Source organism: Rutidosis leptorrhynchoides, chromosome 1, assembly GCF_046630445.1.
Source record: "Rutidosis leptorrhynchoides isolate AG116_Rl617_1_P2 chromosome 1, CSIRO_AGI_Rlap_v1, whole genome shotgun sequence".
Classification (NCBI taxonomy): domain Eukaryota; kingdom Viridiplantae; phylum Streptophyta; class Magnoliopsida; order Asterales; family Asteraceae; genus Rutidosis; species Rutidosis leptorrhynchoides.
In genome coordinates this window covers 674,487,369-674,508,133 of record NC_092333.1, presented here as the reverse complement: position 1 = coordinate 674,508,133, position 20,765 = coordinate 674,487,369, and the positions used below count along the sequence as shown (strand labels likewise).

At 31.8% G+C, this 20,765-nt stretch overlaps 1 long non-coding RNA gene across 4 annotated transcripts; it reads right to left on the bottom strand.

Annotated features, from left to right (window-relative positions):
* Window positions 1-14,933: 14,933 nt before the first annotated feature.
* LOC139891945 (uncharacterized) lies at window positions 14,934-20,015 on the bottom strand. 4 transcript variants are annotated; one of them, XR_011773968.1, is made up of 6 exons: window positions 19,242-20,015; window positions 18,708-18,818; window positions 18,347-18,438; window positions 17,461-17,518; window positions 16,994-17,108; window positions 14,934-15,664 (listed from the first exon to the last, which is right to left on the bottom strand). It is a non-coding gene; the product is annotated as an uncharacterized lncRNA (long non-coding RNA). The 4 variants fall into 4 exon arrangements; XR_011773960.1 differs by having other exon boundaries at window positions 18,343-18,818; XR_011773946.1 differs by having other exon boundaries at window positions 16,994-17,518; window positions 18,343-18,818.
* Between the last annotated feature and the right edge of the window lie 750 nt (window positions 20,016-20,765).

Below are 20,765 nucleotides of genomic sequence, written 5' to 3'. Positions count from 1 at the left end.
TAGTTTAGTTAATTCTAAACTTGTTCGCAAATAAAAGTTAATCCTTCTAACTTGACTTTTAAAATCAACTAAACACATGTTCTATATCTATATGATATGCTAACTTAATGATTTAAAACCTGGAAACACGAAAAACACCGTAAAACCGGATTTACACCGTCGTAGTAACACCGCGGGCTGTTTTGGGTTAGTTAATTAAAAACTATGATAAACTTTGATTTAAAATTTGTTATTCTGGAAAAATGATTTTTATTATGAACATGAAACTATATCCAAAAATTATGGTTAAACTCAAAGTGGAAGTATGTTTCTAAAATGGTCATCTTGACGTCGTTCTTTCGACTGAAATGACTACCTTTACAAAAACGACTTGTAACACTTTTTTCCGACTATAAACCTATACTTTTTCTGTTTAGATTCATAAAATAGAGTGCAATATGAAACCATAGCAATTTGATTCACTCAAAACGGATTTAAAATGAAGAAGTTATGGGTAAAACAAGATTGGATAATTTTTCTCATTTTAGCTACGTGAAAATTGGTAACAAATCTATTCCAACCATAACTTAATCAACTTGTATTGTATATTATGTAATCTTGAGATACCATAGACACGTATACAATGTTTCGACCTATCATGTCGACACATCTATATATTTTTCGGAACAACCATAGACACTCTATATGTGAATGTTGAAGTTAGCTATACAGGGTTGAGGTTGATTCCAAAATATATATAGTTTGAGTTGTGATCAATACTGAGATACGTATACACTGGGTCGTGGATTGATTCAAGATAATATTTATCGATTTATTTATGTACATCTAACTGTGGACAACTAGTTGTAGGTTACTAACGAGGACAGCTGACTTAATAAACTTAAAACATCAAAATATATTAAAAGTGTTGTAAATATATTTTGAACATACTTTGATATATATGTATATATTGTTATAGGTTCGTGAATCAACTAGTGGCCAAGTCTTACTTCCCGACGAAGTAAAAATCTGTGAAAGTGAGTTATAGTCCCACTTTTAAAATCTAATATTTTTGGGATGAGAATACATGCAGGTTTTATAAATGATTTACAAAATAGTCACAAGTACGTGAAACTACATTCTATGGTTGAATTATCGAAATCGAATATGCCCCTTTTTATTAAGTCTGGTAATCTAAGAATTAGGGAACAGACACCCTAATTGACGCGAATCCTAAAGATAGATCTATTGGGCCCAACAAGCCCCATCCAAAGTACCGGATGCTTTAGTACTTCGAAATTTATATCATATCCGAAGGGTGTCCCGGAATGATGGGGATATTCTTATATATGCATCTTGTTAATGTCGGTTACCAGGTGTTCACCATATGAATGATTTTTATCTCTATGTATGGGATGTGTATTGAAATATGAAATCTTGTGGTCTATTGTTACGATTTGATATATATAGGTTAAACCTATAACTCACCAACATTTTTGTTGACGTTTAAAGCATGTTTATTCTCAGGTGAATACTAAGAGCTTCCGCTGTTGCATACTAAAATAAGGACAAGATTTGGAGTCCATGTTTGTATGATATTGTGTAAAAACTGCATTCAAGAAACTGATTTCGATATAACATATTTGTATTGTAAACCATTATGTAATGGTCGTGTGTAAACAGGATATTTTAGATTATCATTATTTGATAATCTACGTAAAGCTTTTTAAACCTTTATTTATGAAATAAAGGTTATGGTTTGTTTTAAAAATGAATGCAGTCTTTGAAAAATTTCTCATATAGAGGTCAAAACCTCGCAACGAAATCAATTAATATGGAACGTTTTTAATCAATAAGAACGGGACATTTCAATATGTATATATGTTTTCATAAAGATTGTAATTAAAAATTCTTTCGTACAAACTGTTAATGGTGAAAATATTTTAACGGGTAGGTAATACCCGAGGAAATATTTAGCTTTCATATTAACATGTTACACTGTACATTCTTCGAACCTGAATCAACAGTCATTTACTATCCTACCTATATTCACAGATATACGAATCTGTTCACCACGGAATAACCATTTTCATTCAATTTCATATTTGGATTTTGACCTATCAGAATCCAACAAGTGGCATAATGAAGAAAAACATTGGACAAAATAAAACTCGTTAGAAACAAACGAATTAACTATGAGAAGAACTTTGTTAAGAATCCACGCTAATTGTTCCTAGCTAACTGTTCCTAGCTAACTGGTTACATTTTATTTATCGCAATTTAATTATCGCAATTTATATTCTCGCAATTTTATTTACCGTCATTTAATTTCTGTTATTTATTTTACGCACTTTAAATATCAGGACATGAATACAAGGTTTTGACATATCATATCGACGCATCTATATATATTATTTGGAATGACCATAGACACTCTATATGCTGTAATGTTCGAGTTCGCTATACAGGGTTGAGGTTGATTCTTAAATAATATATATACTTTGAGTTGTGATCGAGTCTGAGACATGTACACGGGTCACGATACGTATTAATTAATTCGAATATTATATATTAAACTATATATGAATTATTGAAATGCTAACTGTGGACTATCAACTGAGGACTACCAACATTGGACAATTAAAATGAATTAAAATATTGATTATAACATATGAAACTAAATAATTTTTCAAGTTTGCCACTTGATTTTATTTTAAACCTCATTTGTATCTTGACGATTACAATCTGCGTTCAAATCTTTCATGATTCTTGAAAACACCTCAATTGAGAGAATGAACCAACCGCATTTCATCTACGGAAGAAAAGATTGATGCATATAGTTATGCACTTGAAAACATTCAGAACCTGAGTAAACGTTTAACACGTATCTGTGCTAGCTCCTTTGGCGTTGTTATTACCAAAAATAACTTTACAATCCCTCTTCAAAGTAGCCAATTTTGTCACAGCTCCAGCAAGTCAACTTCGACTTTTCGTTCGAAACAACCTTATTGTAACTTTGATATATATATGCTCTTTTATTGTTACCGTAGAACCTTTTATATTCCACCATATTACCATCAGCGTTTAATCATCTAAAAACACAAATCTCTTGAAATCACCTCGAATTGATAACCAATGATTCAGATATGGTAGTATTAGATGCAGAGGAAACAGAAAAATTGTAGATGGTCTAAACGGCCAAAAGTTTGATAATAAAGAATGGAATGTTGGGAACGCTCGATAGAAAATTTGGTACTAAAAAAAAACTGATTGAGCAAACTATGAAGGTGTCTCTGAACAAATCACAAGGACTAAACTGGCACATTAAGAATCCTGATGATTTTGTTTCTAATGAAATCTTTAGCGAATACCTTGCTTCTGACTCCAAACTCTTGCGGACAAATTTTCTTCACCATCCTTCGATATTAGAAATTCCAAGGTATCATCGTATCTTTCATTATATCCTCCATATTTCTGAAGATATTTTTATAACTATTCTTATCTGAAATCATTAATTGCTTCGTGCTATCAGTGTTACATCATATAGAAACTGTTAGTTTCTATATTCTGTAAACTTTCGAGCTTAAAATATGAATGTTATTGAAATAATGTTAGGAACTGATGCATGAGTTAGTATAATATAATGACACTTGTTCAACGTGATTATATTACAGTAAGTCATGCTGAGTTTCTAATAGAACGTGATGATTCACAGACCCTACCGTCATCAGGTGCCATGTTACACGACTCTTACATTCAATCTAATCTCTAAACATATCAAGAACCTATTATCTTGATAGTTCTATCTTTTCCCTTGAATTCCGGAAATCAAACGTGACTATGTCAAAAGTTAAGTCGAATCTTTACTTTACTTATTTCACTCTTTTGTGATAGCTTCACTCGTACGCTTCACAGAATTGAATCATTTTATCTATATTAATAAATAATGATAAAACTCTAGTTATCAACTCATATTCGTCATGAGAACTTTTTTATGGTTAGCCATGACGATCTCACTCAAATTTCGGGACGAAATTTCTTTAACGGGTAGGTACTGTGATGACCTGGAAATTTCCGACCAAATTTAAACTTAAACTTTATATGATTTCGACACGATAAGCAAAATCCGTTATGTTGTGTCTCAAAAATTTTGAACTGTTTTCATACATTCATTTAGCTTCGACAATTTTCGACGATTCACGAACATTGTTTGTAAATAAATATAAATATTAAATATTCTATATATTAGATAACTAGTGATGATGATATAATTAACAAATTGTAAAAAAAAAAAATTAAATGTAATTACAAGTTAGAAATAAATGTTATAGTAATATTAGCATTATTTTCAATAGTAATATCAAAATTAGTATTATCAATATAGCATACAAATATGAAACTTGATATATATAAACTGTTATAGTATTATTACTAATAATAATATTATCATAAATAATTATTATAATTAATATAGTATTATTAAAATTATTAATTGTATTTTTTTTATATGAATATAATTTGTTTAGTATTATAAGTAATGGTATTACTACTATACTAAAATCATTATTATTATTATGAAAATTAGTAATCTTATTGATATAAATGTAATAATATTAATATCATTAATACATTAACACTTATTAAGAATAGTTAAAATTAAATGATATATAATTACATATATGTATATAAATACATATACATATATAAAAATACAAAATTATATATATATATATAATTGCAAATACAGGTATAGATACATATATACGAAGATATACCTAAATAAATAAGTATATGTTAATATCACAACCGAATCTTTTTCATATCTGTGAACTATTACTCACGAAATCAGATAAACAGATACAACCAAAAATCTGTTGAATGTCTCTATCCTAGTTTGATTTTTACACTCTAAATTTTGGTTCTTTCATCTGAGATTGATTCCTTATGTCGATATACAGTTACCAGTCAGTTCAATTGCCAAAATACAAGCAATCGTGATCAAGTATATTACTACATCACCACCCAGTCACCAAGGACCACCCTATTCTTCCTCTCTTCTTCTCTTTAATATATCAAAGCTCCCATGATCACCTTCAATCAACTTTACGAATACTCTTAACTTGCAAATCATATGAAACTTAATGTTTTATGTCCATACACCTTCGAAACCCACCTTCGGTTGCTATCCATCTGTTTCCACTATCAACAAAGGTCGAAGCCACCATCAAGGTAAACACCTACATCTGCTTATTCGCCTTTGATCAACACCACAAATGGCCATGGAACATAATTGTTATGCTAAATGCTTCCTGTCCTAAACTCATATCACACCATCACAAGTCAAACGCCACCACCATGAACCTTCTCTTCACTCTCTCTCTCTCTCCTAAATTACTTCGTGAAACCACCATTATTTTTCTTGTTTCAGCTTCATCAAACCACCAACCCAACCACCATGAATCACTACAACCTATTGTTTCATCTTTGTTGTCGATTGCCATCTTCACCGTAAGTGTTACTGCTGCAGGCATATTTTTTTATTGTTTGTAAACTGCTAAAACCTACTATCATTTACGACCCATAAAAACTACAGCTATTGTTGTTGCAACCCACAACCCATAAACTTTGACTACTTTAACAAATGAAAAGGGTGTAATAGGTTCACAGTTATATAGTGTAATATTTCGGCAAGTTGAGTATTAAGCATATAGATGGCACCTTATCACATGTTAGTGGATCAAACAACTTCGTGGCAGACAACTTCCCCCACCCACTAGAGTTTGTTAGCTAAATCGTATATGTACAGCCCCTTTATCAGTTTTAATAGCGAATATAATAATATGAGTGTGGTAATAATAATGATGAAAGTAGTGTGATTAGGATAAGAATGATTTGATTCAATTGAATTGATGTGGTGGAGCCTATTTAATGCTGCAGCATACCTTTCCTGTTACTGCAGCTGTTCGAATTACTAGTCTGTTTCTATCAAATGAATAGCCACGTATTCCACATAACTCTAACGGGTCACCATGTTCTATTCCTATCTTGGGCCGTATACATGATTGAAACGATTGGGCTGTGAAATTGTTTTTGGACCGAGAACTTATTTCAGTTTGTGCCAGAACTATAACATTCTTTCATAGGTAACGATTTCTGATTCTGTTGAGGTTCATAGATTATGATGATTAGGAATAAGTTAGTGATGATAAAAAGAATGATGAATAAGGGATAATGATAAGGCGATGATGAATCAATTATGATAAAATACATGTTTGATTTTAGTTTAGAACGATGATGATGATGTAGTTATGAGGACCCGTTGATAATTATGATGGTATGTATATGATGGGTTTATGATAATGATTCACGATGATATAATGAGGGTTAGAAGAAGAAAGAAATAAAAATGGGATAAACACATTTGGTTATGGTAAAATTCAGAAAAACTATACAGACTAGATGGTTGGGTGTTGTGTTGATGAACGTTAGGTCCTGAGTTCGACCCTAGCCTCCTGCAATCTTATTTTTTTTTTATAAACAACAACAACCTGTTATTGGATTGCCTATAGCATTGGGCTGTAGTTGGGCCGTGTTAAGTTATGTGGGCTTCGTTTGAGTTTGGTCATGAGAAGAAGATGAAAACGGGTTAAATAGAGTTATGATGCAGATAATATTAGAAAAAAACGAAATAGCTTGGATGGTTGGGAGTGTTGGATTTAAGCGAGAGGTTGCGGGTTCGAGTCTCGGCTCAGGCGGTTTATTATTTTTAAGCCTTTAAAGGTAGTTTTCATAATTATTATTATCATTATTATTATTATATTATTATTATTATTATTATTATTATTATTATTATTATTATTATTATTATTATTAGTAAAAGCATCATTTTTATTATTATTATCACTATTAGAAAAATTATCATTTTTATCAAAATTATTATTATTATTATCATTATTATTGTTTTGACAACAATATTATTATTTTTATATTATTAATACTAGTACCAATATTACTATCATAATAACTACTACTATTATTATTGTAAAATAAAACAACTTTTTATTTATTATTATTATCAAGATTATGTTATCAAATAACTATTAGTTATATAAAATCATAGTTACTACATATAACATAACTATAGTAATACTTTTATAACAAATATTAATAATTAGGTTATTAATGAAACACATAATTAAAATAACAATTAAATTACTAATAATATATAAATTTGTTCGACTACCATCATATGTGTTAATATATACATCAATGATATAGGTTCGTGAATCCGAGGTCAACCCTGCATTGTTCAGTTCCGTCGTATGCATATTTTTACTACAAAATATCGTATTGTGAGTTCATTTGCTCCCTTTTACTCTTTACATTTTTGGGACTGAGAATACATGCGTTACTTTTACAACTGTTTTATTAAATGCTTTTGAAATACATTTTGAACTGCGAATACAGGAAATGCTTTTATAAATGTTTGACGAGATAGACACAAGCAAAACATTCCTCGAATGAATTATGTGGACGTGATAAATGCCACCATTGAATTATGTGGACGTGATAATTGCCACAATTGATATGAATATTTTTTCCCTGATTATTATTGCTTGGTAACCTAAGAATTAGGGAACATCACTAATTTTGAGAATTAGTGCACGCCTAATTGACGCGAATCCTAAAGGTAGCTACCGGGTTTAACACCCCCACCCAGAATGTTCACTAGACGGAAGGGCTAGTGGGCGTGGTGTTTAGTACTTCGAAGTTTATATGATTATTATACAGACGAGATGTTCTGTTTTGGGGATATTATTATGCGCATTATATGTTAAGGTCGGTTACCAATCCAAGCTATGAAAGAAATGAAAAGTGAATGTTATGTATCGAGAGAATGATTTTATACACAGGTTATGTGTATGTTATTTTTGTGCACGAGATATGTGTACGGTTACTAAGATTTATTAAAGATGATTTCGTACACGAGAAAGGTGTACTTTATTTAAAAGATATTGCATGTACATTACAGGTGGGTATAGGATTCGAGCCCATTTGTACCATGCAGCATTTAAATCTTGTGGTCTATCAAAATGATGAATTTTATTGTTTTATGATAAACCTATGAACTCACCAACCTTTTGGTTGACACTTGAAAGCATGTTCATTCTCAGGTATGAAAGAAATCTTCCGCTGTGCATTTGCTCATATTAGAGATATTACTTGGAGTCATTCATGACATATTTCAAAAGACGTTGCATTCGAGTCGTCGAGTTCATCAAGATTATTATTAAGTCAATTATAGTTGTAGGTATTATGAAATAGTATGCTTGCCGTCAACTTTCGATGTAAAGAAAGTTTGTCTTTTAAAAATGAATGCAATATTTCCAAAATGTATCATATAGAGGTCAATTACCTTGCGATGTAATCAACTATTGTGAATAGTTTATATTGTATATGAACGGGTCATTTCAGTTGGTATCGGAGTGGTGGTCTTAGCGAAGCAGGTCTTGCATTAGTGTGTCTAACTGATAGTTGTTTAGATACATTAGTGAGTCTGGACTTCGACCGTGTCTGCATGTCAAAAGTTTTGCTTATCATTTAGTGTCGAAAAATTATTTGCTTATCATCCTTAAAGTCTAGACACGTCTTACTGCCTCTATTGCATAGACAGTGTATAGATAAATTCATATCTTAGCGTATCTGTTATTGTTACCTTTACCTGACAGCTTCCGTAGATTCCTCCGTAACTTATGGGATTTTAGTATTATATATGCATATGTAAATTATGTATTGCAGGGTACTAATCTACATCCTATAATCTATTTCTTATCAAAAATACTTCATCTGATCGTACGAGATGAATCCCTCAACCAGTTCGAGTCCCTCAGATTTCGATAGCTATTCCGATAGTTATTCCGACAGCTATTCCGATATGGATTTCCACTCGAACTCCGAAAGCAGTGTAACCAGAATGGATCAACCAATTAGCCATCATCGATTCGGGAAGAATTAGGGATGAGTTCGTAGTCAACTTAACCGATGGAGACGGGAAGAAGGCGATCCCTTCCACCCACCAACCTGCACTCTTGACGAAAAACCCAAAACGCTTACCGGCAAACCAGTCCGAAATACCATTTTCACCCTCATTTCCCGAATATCTCGCCACGATTATATTCTATCTAAAACTTTAAACCTTATTCATTCACTCGTTCCTACCGACAATCATTCCGAAGTAATAACAGAAGTCAACGAGCTTCGCGCCCGAGTTGTAGCCTTGAAAAATATGGTGCAAAACTTACCAACTTCAACAACATCACCGGCACCAACAGTACCACCAACATCGGTACCGACAGTACTAGTACCACCAATAACAACATCTGCATCACACACCTCAACATCGCAATCTATACGTCGAGCATAATCATCGTTCTACATGACGTTCTACATCATTTATCTTCGTTCGGCATGGCAATTATGTAATCTCTAATGTTTTAGAGATTATATATTCTTGTTCTAACGGTAAATCAAATGAGTTTAATATTATATTAACTCATTAAATCCATGATTACATCTGAAGAAAATATATATGTATATATGTTTTCATAAAGATTGTAATTAAAAATTCTTTCGTACAAACTGTTAATGGTGAAAATATTTTAACGGGTAGGTAATACCCGAGGAAATATTTAGCTTTCATATTAACATGTTACACTGTACATTCTTCGAACCTGAATCAACAGTCATTTACTATCCTACCTATATCCACAGATATACGAATCTGTTCACCACGGAATAACCATTTTCATTCAATTTCATATTTGGATTTTGACCTATCAGAATCCAACAAGTGGCATAATGAAGAAAAACATTGGACAAAGTAAAACTTGTTAGAAACAAACGAATTAACTATGAGAAGAACTTTGTTAAGAATCCACGCTAATTGTTCCTAGCTAACTGTTCCTAGCTAACTGGTTACATTTTATTTATCGCAATTTATATTCTCGCAATTTTATTTATCGTCATTTAATTTCTGTTATTTATTTTACGCACTTTAAATATCAGGACATGAATACAAGGTTTTGACATATCATATCGACACATCTATATATATTATTTGGAATGACCATAGACACTCTATATGCTGTAATGTTCGAGTTCGCTATACAGGGTTGAGGTTGATTCTTAAATAATATATATACTTTGAGTTGTGATCGAGTCTGAGACATGTACACGGGTCACGATACGTATTAATTAATTCGAATATTATATATTAAACTATATATGAATTATTGAAATGCTAACTATGGACTAGCAACTGAGGACTACCAACATTGGACAATTAAAATGAATTAAAATATTGATTATAACATATGAAACTAAATAATTCTTCAAGTTTGCCACTTGATTTCATTTTAAACCTCATTTGTATCTTGACGATTACAATCTGCGTTCAAATGTTTCATGATTCTTGAAAACACCTCAATTGAGAGAATGAACCAATCGCATTTCATCTACGGAAGAAAAGATTGATGCATATAGTTATGCACTTGAAAACACTCGGAACCTGAGTAAACGTTTAACACGTATCTGTGCTAGCTCCTTTGGCGTTGTTATTACCGAAAATAACTTTACAATCCCTCTTCAAAGTAGCTAATTTTGTCACAGCTCCAGCAAGTCAACTTCGACTTTTCGTTCGAAACAACCTTATTATAACTTTGATATATATGTGCTCTTTTATTGTTACCGGAGAACCTTTTATATTCCACCATATTACCATCAGCGTTTAATCATCTAAAAACACAAATCTCTTGAAATCACCTCGAATTGATAACCAATGATTCAGATATGGTAGCATTAGATGCAGAGGAAACAGCAAAATCGTAGATGGTCTAAACGGACAAAAGTTTGATAATAAAGAAGGGAATGTTGGGAAAACTCGATAGAAAATTTGGTACTAAAAAAAAAAAAAAAAAAAAACTGATTGAGCAAACTACGAAGGAGTCTCTGAACAAATCACAAGGACTAAACTGGTACATTAAGAATCCTGATGATTCTGTTTCTGATGAAATCTTTAGCGAATACCTTGCTTCTGACTCCAAACTCTTGCGGACAAATTTTCTTCACCATCATTCGATATTAGAAATTCTAAGATATCATCGTATCTTTCATTATAAATATCCTCCATATTTCTGAAGATATTTTTATAACTATTCTTATCTGAAATCATTAATCGTTTCGTGCTATCACTGTTACATCATATAGAAACTGTTAGTTTCTATATTCTGTAAACTTTCGAGCTTAAAATATGAATGTTATTGAAGTAATGTTGGGAACTGATGCATGAGTTAGTATAATATAATGACGCTTGATCAACGTGATTATATTACAGTAAGTCATGCTGAGTTTCTAATGGAACGTGATGATTCACATACCCTACCGTCATCAGGTGCCATGTTACACGACTCTTACATTCAATCTAATCTCTAAACATATCAAGAACCTATTATCTTGATAGTTCTATCTTTTCCCTTGAATTCCAGAAATCAAGCGTGACTATGTCAAAAGTTAAGTCGAATCTTTACTTTACTCATTTCACTCTTTTGTGATAGCTTCACTCGTACGCTTCACAGAATTGAATCGTTTTATCTATATTAATAAATAATGATAAAACTCTAGTTATCAACTCATATTCGTCATGAGAACTTTTTTATGGTTAGCCATGACGATCTCACTCAAATTTCGGGACGAAATTTCTTTAACGGGTAGGTACTGTGATGACCCGGAAATTTCCGACCAAATTTAAACTTAAACTTTATATGATTTCGACACGATAAGCAAAATCCGTTATGTTGTGTCTCAAAAATTTTGAACTGTTTTCATACATTCATTTAGCTTCGACCATTTCCGACGATTCACGAACATTGTTTGTAAATAAATATAAATATATAAATATTAAATATTCTATATATTAGATAACTAGTGATGATGATATAATTAACAAATTGTAAAAAAAATATAAATTTTAAATGTAATTACAAGTTAGAAATAAATGTTATAGTAATATTAGCATTATTTTCAATAGTAATATCAAAATTAGTATTATCAATATAACATACAAATATGAAACTTGATATATATAAACTGTATGGTATTGGGTTTTGTTGATGTTGTTGTATAGTATTATTACTAATAATAATATTATCATAAATAATTATTATAATTAATATAGTATTATTGAAATTATTAATTGTATTTTTTTATATGAATATAATTTGTTTAGTATTATAAGTAATGGTATTACTACTATACTAAAATCATTATTATTATTATTAAAATTAGTAATCTTATTGATATAAATGTAATAATATTAATAATATTAATATCATTAATACATTAACACTTATTAAGAATAGTTAAAATTAAATGATATATAATTACATATATGTATATAAATACATATACATATATAAAAATACAAAATTATATATATAATTGCAAATACAAGTATAGATACATATATATATATATATATATATATATATATATATATATATATATATATATATATATATATATATATATATATATATATATATATATATATATATTTATATATATACACACGAAGATATACCTAAATAAATAAGTATCTGTTAATATCACAACCGAATCTTTTTCATATATGTGACCTATTACTCACGAAATCAGATAAACAGATGCAACCAAAAATCTGTTGAATGTCTCTATCCTAGTTTGATTTTTACACTCTAAATTTTGGTTCTTTCATCTGAGATTGATTCCTTATGTCGATATACAGTTACCAGTCAGTTCAATTGCCAAAATACAGGCAATCGTGATCAAGTATATTACTACATCACCACCCAGTCACCAAGGACCACCCTATTCTTCCTCTCTTCTTCTCTTTAATATATCAAAGCTCCCATGATCACCTTCAATCAACTTCACGAATACTCTTAACTTGCAAATCATATGATACTTAATGTTTTATGTCCATACACCTTCGAAACCCACCTTCGGTTGCTATCCATCTGTTTCCACTATCAACAAAGGTCGAAGCCACCATCAAGGTAAACACCTACATCTGCTTATTCGCCTTTGATCAACACCACAAATGGCCATGGAACATAATTGTTGTGCTAAATGCTTCCTGTCCTAACCTCATATCACACCATCACAAGTCAACGCCACCACCATGAACCTTCTCTTCACTCTCTCTCTTTTCTCTCGCTCCAAAATTACTTCGTGAAACCACCATTATTTTTCTTGTTTCAGCTTCATCAAACCACCAACCCAACCACCATGAATCACTACAACCTATTGTTTCATCTTTGTTGTCGATTGCCACCTTCACCGTAAGTGTTACTGCTGCAGGCATATATTTTTTTTTATTGTTTGTAAACCACTAAAACCTACTATCATTTACGACCCATAAAAACTGCAGCTATTGTTGTTGCAACCCACAACCCACAAACTTTGACTACTTTAACAAATGAAAAGGGTGTGATAGGTTCACAGTTATATAGTGTAATATTTCGGCAAGTTGAGTATTAAGCATATAGATGGCACCTTATCACATGTTAGTGGATCAAACAACTTCGTGGCAGACAACTTCCCCCACCCACTAGAGTTTGTTAGCTAAATCGTATATGTACAGCCCCTTTATCAGTTTTAATAGCGAATATAATAATATGTAAATCGTATACTACTGCTGCTGCCGCCGCCGCCGCCACCACCACCACCACTACACATTAGTATTATATATCATTATTAAATTTAATTATTAGTATTACTATCATTATTTTATATTATCATAATTATTAATTTAACAAATAAAAGATATTTATATAATAAAAAAAATATAGTTATTACATATACCATATAATAAACTGAGTTAAAAACCATTATATGTTCATTATATGTATTAATATATATATATATATATATATATATATATATATATATATATATATATATATATATATATATATATATATATATATATATATATATATGATATAGGTTCGTGAATTCGAGTTCAACCTTACACTTGCTCAATGTCGTCATATGTATTTTTACTACAAAATACAGTATTGTGAGTTTCATTTGCCTTTTTACCCTTTATATTTTTGGGCTGAGAATACATGCGATGTTTTACGAAATAGACACAAGTAATCGCAACTACATTATATGGTTGAATGATCGAAGCCGAATATGCCCCTTTTTGCTTGGTAGCCTAAGAATTAGGGAACATCACTAATTTTGAGAATTAGTGCACGCCTAATTGACGCGAATCCTAAAGATATATCTATTGGGCCTAACGAACCCCATCCAAAGTACCAGATGTTTTAGTACTTCGAATTCGTTTTTATCATGTCCGAAGGATTTCCCGGAATGATAGGGGATATTCTTATATGCATCTTGTTAATGTCGGTTACCAGGTGTTCAATCCATATGAATGATATTTTTGTTTCTATGCATGGGACGTATATTTATGAGAAATGAAAATGAAAATCTTGTGGTCTATTAAAATGATGAAAATGATCGATTATGATAAACTAATGAACTCACCAACCTTTTGGTTGACACTTTAAAGCATGTTTATTCTAAGGTATGAAAGAAATCTTCCGCTGTGCATTTGCTCATTTTAGAGATATTACTTGGAGTCATTCATGACATATTTCAAAAGACGTTGCATTCGAGTCGTTGAGTTCATCAAGATTATTATTAAGTCAGTGATAATTTGATATATTATGAAATGATATGCATGTCTGTCAACTTTCGATGAAATGAAAGTTTGTCATTTAAAAACGAATGCAATGTTTGTAAATTGTATCATATAGAGGTCAAGTACCTCGCGATGTAACCAAATGTAATGTATTCGTCCAGATAGATTAGGACGGGTCACGACAACTAGCACACAGCAAAATTCTTACCAATATATTGACATATCTGAACATCAAATTTATTTAACTTAGCCAATGTCAAAATTGGACACACTCGTAAGTAGACCTAAAATATCCATGCACTTCTTGAATATCATTAAATACATCTTGTGGATTACCGCCACTCATTTTGGAATCTTCTTCCAAGACCTTGAATGTATTAGCAAATCTTTTTTTTTTTAACGACAGAAGAAATACATTAAACCTCTAGAAAGAAGCTAGGGAAACAACAAAAAAATTAGAGTCCATTGGATTTTGCAACCATAAGGACCAGTTACCTCTAGTTTTTTGTACCTAGAAAATAACAAAAAAATAAATAAATAAATAAAAATAAAAAGACGTGACAATTATGTTGTGTCCAAAACATGCAAAATTTTGAAACTCGAATCTTTGAAGATGTAGCGATTTCTTAGCCTCCAAATGTTCCAAAGTGCCGAGTACAAGATGCTTCTTACGACTATTCTTTTTCTTTCCACTAACCAAAATGTTATCGAACCAATTCCACATATCATGAATTGAAGACCATATAGGTAACTGAATGTTAAGCCATGTACCAATATAGTTCCAAATTTGTTGGGTAATGTCACAAGATACAAGAACATGGTGATCTGATTCAGTAGCATCCTCGCACCACACACAAGAGTAATTAGGAATAACTATACCTTTCCGCTCCAAATTATCTTTCGTTGCATCCTTAGCCACCGTATGAAAATATTGATCTTCGAAGGATAAAGGGGAAATGACGCAACAATATCAGAAATTGAGGCAAAAATAGTGGCCTAGTGGTCTAATAAATTGACACATGCCTTTACACCTAGGAATTGGGTCAGGTCAAAAAACGTGACAATTAGGTTGGGCCAAAATGGGTTTAGGTCTAAACGAGTTGGGTTTTTTGACCCGACCCAATTGTCCGGTATATAAATAAGTTACAAGCATTACATTTAATACCTAATCAATGATATAAAATTTTATGAAGATGTTTTTTTGTAGAGTCATGTGACCAGGGGATGGACGTTTGGTGGAAAAGGAATTTGTGTCAATTTATAAGAATACCTTTTCCACCAAACGTTCATCCCCCTCAACATGAATCTACAAGAAAACATTTTCATAAAATATTATATCATTGATTAGATACTAAATATAATGCTTATAACTCACTTATATACCTGACAATTGAGTCGGATCAAAAAACCCAACCCGTTTAGACTCATACCCATTTGGACTCATACCCAACCTAATTACCACGAAGTGGCGGTTTTAATGTGGGTTTATGTCGTGGTTTATTTTATTTTATTTATTATATTTCACATGACTATACAACGTCAAGGTTTCAATTTACTATTCCCATATCGCTTTTATCTAGTTAGGCAGTGCCCATAATAGGCCATGTTCACGTTGAAGTGTCTGTAGTGGTTCTCATTCATATTATTTATTTCAATATGTAAAACACCATCAACTTAAGACATCATAACCTAATAAGATGACTAATCAGAATACTAAATCAAAATTTATTAACCAGCAAATCAAAGTTCATCATCATAATGAATCAATTAGGTTATGCATTAATAACCATAATAGGCCATGTCCACGTTCAAATGTCTGAAGTGGTTCTCTTCATCATAACCAAAAGGCAGCAAATCAAAGTTCATCATCAAAGTTCTAAAAACATAAGTTCCCGAAAAATGAAAGTATATGCATTGATAGAATGTAGGTGACTTCCAACATGTTTCCCTTTCGACTAATTGTTTTATATCTAACCCGTTTAAAATAAGCACAGCCCAAAGCAATTCGTTCAAGATTAAAGTCCATTGACTTGGCAAAACTTATATCCTTAAGTTCAATAGAGATATCTACAATTCTCACATCACACGTGCTTAACTAATGATCAAAGATATTTTCTTGCTCTTCCACAAAGGTATGCATGTTACCATGAAATTCTTAGACACTAGACTTGACGGGAAAAATATGAAGATATGCTAATGGAATATAACGCTAAACAATAAGGATTCATCTTTAAGAATATGTGATTAAATATTTAAAGAACGTACCTTTTTCAATCGGATCAAAAACATAGTCGTACCCACAGGAGAAGGTTTATTCACTGAGGCGTGTCGAATGTAATTTTAGTTAAAACCGCAAAACTTGCGCAAGCCAGAAAGCAGCCTAATGTGCCCAAGTCAACGGATCAAAAGTCGCCCTAAGTCAATTAAAGCGTATGCCGACAGAAGATATTCGAATTGTGGACAAAAGAATTACGGTGGGTTATAACCCGACCAGAAACATTACCACATTCACTAAAATGACCCATTACCCGAAGTCCCAACATGTCCATATATTCACAAATAATATCATTGTTTTTTTACTTTAAAACTATCATATAAGTATCACTTACATCTTTTTCACCCACATCCAATTTTAAACAACTTCACCTTGGCCAAAACAGACACTATTTTTTTCTATTAAAAAGCCACTACAAAACTTGATCATATTTATTTACGCGGTTAGTTAATTTTACCTCAGATCCAACATTGGGGATTTCAACGCAAAGGATAACGATTCCATCAGTTTTTGCCCTGTCAAAAAAAGGATCAAATACTCACTTTTTAATGAAAATAATAGTCATCGTAGCTAACATGAGATATGAGACGTCTTTTTTACATAACTTGTGATGAACATGTAGTGACCAACATCATAGCCATCAATTAACACGGTTTTAACAAACCAACGACAACATATTTTACAAGTCAAAACATGAACCAACATCATAACCGTAAATCTTGGACAGATTTTGGCATACCAGAATCAAAACCCAACATCAAAACCGTCAACTTATACAGATTTTAGCAAACCAACATCCAAGAGACATTATTTTGCAAGACGTAACATAATCTCCACATCAAAACCATCAATTTAAACATATTCTAGGAAATCTGCAGAACTCTAACGAAGGACATGGATGTTAAAATTACAAATCTAAAGAAGAATAGTGCAACACCAAATGTTTGAAGTCTATATCAGGAAGAAGAAGCACTCAAACGAATACAGAGTAATATTAATCTCACCCACAGCTCTACTGAATGACGGTTTGAATTTGCTTTCAATCAGATTACGCTAATTTAGGACCTGGTCAAATCTTATACCCGTAATAATTTTGTAAATTATTACTTTTTACAATAAGTTTGCAGACGTGGAAGTATATAGAGTGTGCATGTCTGCTGTGGATAACCGACAGGTCAGCTTGATTGGTAGACAATTAACAGAAATTTGACAAATAATCCAAATTAACCAGAACCCATACCCCGCATGTGCGGGATTGGATGTTGTTGTTGTAACCAGAAGTTGACAAGAAAAAGACAACTACGTTTATATATAGGTATAGAAACATATAGATAGATACATACATACAAAACGAACTGGGAATAGAGCTTGTAGTAGCAGCAGTAGTGACGTCTCATTTTCTTCGACTGTTACATAAATATTGGTATCCAAACAACTGAAATGCATATATTTGTTGATTAATCACTTTAATGCGTAATTAACTGCAAGAAGCTAAATAGGATTGACCCAAAAAGTACATCAATACAATTGATTCATACAAACACATAATACTGGACAAATGTGACGAATAAAAACTGTAATGAATAAATCTATACAGCTGTAAAAGATCAAATCAGATATGTCAATAATAATCGATTCGATCATAGTTAAGAGGGTTGCAATGGCCATGTCTAAAAGCTATATACAATTGGAATTTGAACTTACTTGGATAAAGTTTTAAAACTCATTCGATGAGGTCAGCTGGGAATGGGCAGAGTTGTTCAACACAACAAATTGAAATGTATTTACCATCAACTCATCAAGTCTGTAGTATACCTGCAAATCCCAGTATCATTAAAGCAACCAGAATGAAAAAAAAAAAGTGTAAAGCATTGCTATTTTTATGAAACGATGTGATTTGCATTTATGGTTTATCTCTAAATTAACCAATAGTATACACAAACAAATATGATAATAAATGTCACACAAAACTATTATGTACACACTACCTCCACACCCTAAATGCGATATAAAAGTCTGTTTCAAAATGACATGCAGTATGGTAAATAATTGGAGTATGTTATACTTTCAGTACAGGGGGTAAATAGCAAGTGTGCTATTAACTGTAGTATTAGGTTCCTAGTTTTTGCAGTCAAAAGTGAAATTTTCTCGACTTACACCAGTTATCTTACATGAATAATAAATTTCAACATTTTTTCAGATCTATAAAATCATGATCATAGCAAAAAATAACTATACCTTCAATCGTGCTTCTTCGCTGCTAGTTTTTATTTCTGTGGACGATTCTAACATGCACTCCTACTTCTGAGTGAAGTTGAACAAGGAAAGATTGCAATCGTGCTTCAATCGTTTCAAATTCAGGATTCATATTCTCAAAATGTAATGCACAAGTTACTAATGCTACCTCAATGAACTCTATATTAATTATTGTTAAAGCAACAGTCTATACGAACAGAAAAATTACTCGAAGACTTGTCAACAATCAACAATAATATTATTTTGACATTGTTTACTTTGATAAATATTGATGTGGACCAAGTTATTAAATAGACCCAGACAGCGAATTGAAAGTCAAATAGACTCAAGTTCAGTACAGTTAATCCACGACACCTTAATTACCAAACATTAAATTTTCACGTAATCGGATAGAAACTGCAAACTTGCTGTTAAACAATTGAAACACCAACGACATTATCATGAAAACTTAGCTTTCCTACGCAGTTCATTTATTTTACCTCAGATCCAACATCGTGGTTTTCAACGCAAACGATAACAATTCCATCACAGCTGCAAACATACACTGATACACACTTGCATAATGAAAACACCATTCAGTTTTTGCCCTGCCAAAAAAAGGATCGAATACTAACTTTTTAATAAATATAGCACACAGTCAACGTAGCTAACATGAGACATGAGACGTTTTTTTACACTTTGTGAAAAACACATAGTGACCAGCATTCATAGCTGTCAATTAACACAGTTGATGTATTTTACAAGTCACGACATGAACCCACATCAGAAGCGTAAATTTTAAACAGTTTTTAGCAAACCAACGTCCAAGAGACATTATTTTGCAAGCCACAACATAAACCCACATTAAAACCGTAGATTTTAAACAGATTTTAGCAAACCAACATTATAGGGATATTTTACAAGCCAATACATAAACACACTTCAAAACTGTCAAATTAAAAGATTTTACTAACCAACATCAAAGGGACACTTTTTACAAGCCACTACATAAACCCAAATCAAAACCGTCAATAAATTTTGAACAATTTTAGACAAAACCAACAACGGAGGGACTTATTTGTACAGGCCACGACATTAACCCACATCAAAACCATCATTTTAAACAGGCGATGGAAAACCAGGCATCAAAGTGGCTTTTTTTACAAGCCACGACATAATCCCACAACATAAACTGTCAATTTTAAGAGATTTTGGCATACCAATATCGAATGGACATATTTTTACAAGCCACTATATAAAGCCAAATCAAACCGTCAATAATTTTTAAAACAATATTTGACAAACCAACACCGAAGGGGACTTACTTGAACAGGCCGGCCAAGACATAACCAACATCAAAATCGTCATTTTAAACAGACTATGGCAAATCAGCATCTAAGGGACTTTTTTATACAATCCACAACATGATCCCACATCATAAACCGTTAAATTAGAAAAATTTTAACACACCAACATCGAAGGGACATTTTATACGAACCATGACAAAAACCAACATCAAAACCGTCA